General features: G+C 39.9%; 1 non-coding gene across 1 annotated transcript; it reads left to right on the plus strand.

The window, feature by feature from the left end:
• Positions 1-268: 268 nt before the first annotated feature.
• LOC133827913 (small nucleolar RNA R71) lies at positions 269-375 on the plus strand. Its single transcript, XR_009890561.1, has one exon. It is a non-coding gene; the product is annotated as a small nucleolar RNA R71 (small nucleolar RNA).
• The last annotated feature ends 2,879 nt before the right edge of the window (positions 376-3,254 follow it).

Consider the following 3,254-nt stretch of genomic DNA (forward strand, 5'->3'; position numbering starts at 1 on the left):
ACTACTCTGTTGCAACTGCTTGGTCAAAGAGGCTACTTGCGCTGTTAAGGCAGTGATTGCATCTAGCTCATGCACCCCAGCTATCTTTCTGACTCCTGATGATCTCTCCTCAGACCACTGATGGTTGTTTGTAGCCATGTCCTCCAATAGTTCATAAGCACCAGTTGCGCTCTTACTCATAAAAGTGCCACCCGCTGCAGCATCTATAATGGTTCTGGTTGTCGGACATAAACCATTGTAGAAGTTCTGTACTAGCATCCACTGTTCAATGCCATGATGAGGACATCTTCTCAGGAGTTCCTTAAACCGTTCCCACGCCTCATATAATGACTCTCCGTCATTCTGGCAAAAGTTATTTATCTCTCCCCTTAATTTAGCAGCTTTGGACGGAGGGAAGAATTTGGACAAAAACTTCTGAGCTAGATCTTGCCAAGTGACAATGGAGTTTGGCTGCAGAGAATTCAGCCAACTTTTAGCTCTATCCCTTAGAGAAAATGGGAAGAGCCTAAGCTTGATTGCGTCATCACTCACCCCATTATATTTGAAGGTTCCACACAACTCCAGAAAGTTGGACAAATGGGTGTGAGGATCTTCAGAGGGCAACCCATTGAATTGCACAGAGGACTGCACCATTTGTAAAATAACAGGCTTTATTTCGAAGTTGTTGGCCTCTACAGTTGGTGGGCATATACTATTTTGTACTCCCGTCAGAGTGGGTAGCACATAATCTCTCAGACTCCTCTCAGCGTTGGTCTGAGCCTGAACCCCTTGGACAACTCCTGGATTTAGACCATTCCTGCCATCCCCATCATTCTGTGCCATCTTCACAGAATTCTGGGTCTCTCTCTTATTCTTTCTGATTTGATTGCAAGACTTTTCGATATCGGGATTCAGAGGAACAAGTGTGGCTTTTCCTTTTCTGCCACGCATATACCAAAATTCACCTGAGATAGACAAATTAAGCAACTAAACAGATTAGAAACGAGAGAAATTAAAATCAAATTAGAATAAAAATTAATTAGACTGATATTGATAATTTTCAGTCCCCGGCAACGGCGCCAAAAACTTGTTGCGATAATTTAGCTATGCAAGTGCACACAGTCGCAAACTCGTAATAAAATGGTAAAACCAAGTATCGTCCTCAAGGACTGAGTTATCAATTACCAGTCAATTAATCTCTTGTTCTATTTGATGACTTAAAATTCTTGATTTTTGTAAAATACAGCAAAAGAACCAATAAAGTGCAGAAATGATAATAATCGACAATTAAATAGAATAATAACTGATAGTAAGACTTTTAATTTAATCACTGAGAAACAATTAGGATATTCAATCTCATCAACTATCCTTCCTATTATTCCCTAATGCAAAGTATGAATTCTTCTTATTTTTTATCTAATTCAATTAACAAGTTGAAACAGCAGCCTATAATCATACTATGAATTATAAACTCAACCTAGGTGACAATTTCCTATATTTCTATGGTAAATTGAACCACAAAGGTAGCATTAAATTCCACAACTTAATAACAGTTACACAATTAATTCAGATACTTTCGTCCTAAATCAGAATTATGTCCAATATAACCAAAGCATAATTAAATCTCACTTCTCAGATTTTGACTTAGAAACATATGAATATGACTAAAGATGGCCAATCAATAATCACTCTATAAGAACAGATTATATGGAATTGAAGAAGATTGAAGAAGAGGAAATTAAAATTGCATTAGGTCATAACAGAAATTCAAGAGATTCAATTGAACATCCTAAACAGAAAATTAGTTCATAGTCATAGTGCTAATCACAACAGAAATTAAAGATAACATCAAGAAGAAAAACATGTAAAAATACTCTAAGCTTGAGCCTTCAAAACCAGAACTCCTCCCTTCGTCCGTACGTACTTCTCTCTTCTTTTTCGTCCTTTAAAACCTAGGATTTTTAGATTTTAGAGAGGCGGGCCGCGGCTCTACATACACTATGCCGCGGCCCGTGTCAAAATTTCTGGGCAGAATATCCTTTCAATGCCGCGGCTCTCTGAAACCATGCCGCGGCCCGCATCGTTGTTTTCTGGGCAGAGTGCCCATCCATGCCGCGGCTCTATCTAGCCATGCCGCGGCCCGAAGATGTCCTCAAAAACCATGCTTCTGTTTCTCCCCCTAGCCGCGGCCCTACTTTGATCATGCCGTGGCTCTTAAGGAATTCTTCAATTCTTCAAGTTTTCATCCCAAAATTTCACCAACACTTCCAAATTGTGTTGAGAACCATTCTTGATCAAAATATGATGAAAAACTCGGTTATTTCTTCCCTTTCTTTGGCATTTTCTTCCACATGCTCAATTCTTCCTGATATTCACAAAAACAACCAAACAAAGCGTAAACCCGCGCTAAAACAAGGAAAAACAAAATAAAAGACTACTAAAAACATCACCAAAACATAATAAAAACTAGACTCATCAATACACTTTGACAATTTCAATTGGCAATGGGTGCAGAAGAGTCAGATACATACTTGTATGAAGAAGAAATATAATATGTAAGATAGAAAACATATTCATTGATAATGAGTCGAGTACAAGGGAACATATGGCAATATTTCATATACTACATTATGAGGGAAACTGGGCGACCTCCTTGATTAAATGCATGATTTGTACTTACTGCATACCGCTATGTCAAAAGTTCAACGAAGGTGACCTCTTTCATTCACTACTGAAAATAGGAAAGTCTTACCAAAGGAACTCCATGAGATATTCAACATTTTGAGCATAGGTGCAAAGGATGGATCAAACATGTGAAGGGTTAGGCATCGCACAAGAGGGGGTCGAGGGGTCTTCAGTGCGCGAGTGGCCTCTCGCTGTTTGAGGGGGTCATCCCCATGTAAAGGACTCCTTAATTGGCATCCTCATGTGGCTACCTCTTTCTTGTGGTCTCTTTAGCATATCGATGTCTACTTTTTCTCAAGTCTCCGCCATTTCTCGACCCTTCAAGTATTGTTCTGACCTCCCCTTGGACTTTGGGGCTCGCTCATTGGCAGGAGGTGAGCTGGTTGATCATCTGTTCTCTCATTATTTCTCCTCACATACCAACCAAGATGCCCCTTGAAAATGAGCTCTTCAATCTTGATATTGAGATGGGTACACTCTGTGGTGGTATGGCCTATGCCTTTGTGGTATCGAGAGTATGTGCTTGGGTCCCTCTTTGACCTATCCTACCTCATGGGTGTCAGCTTCTTGAATGGGACTCGATTCTCATT

The sequence above is a fragment of the Humulus lupulus genome, chromosome 3, assembly GCF_963169125.1.
Source record: "Humulus lupulus chromosome 3, drHumLupu1.1, whole genome shotgun sequence".
Classification (NCBI taxonomy): Eukaryota; Viridiplantae; Streptophyta; class Magnoliopsida; order Rosales; family Cannabaceae; genus Humulus; species Humulus lupulus.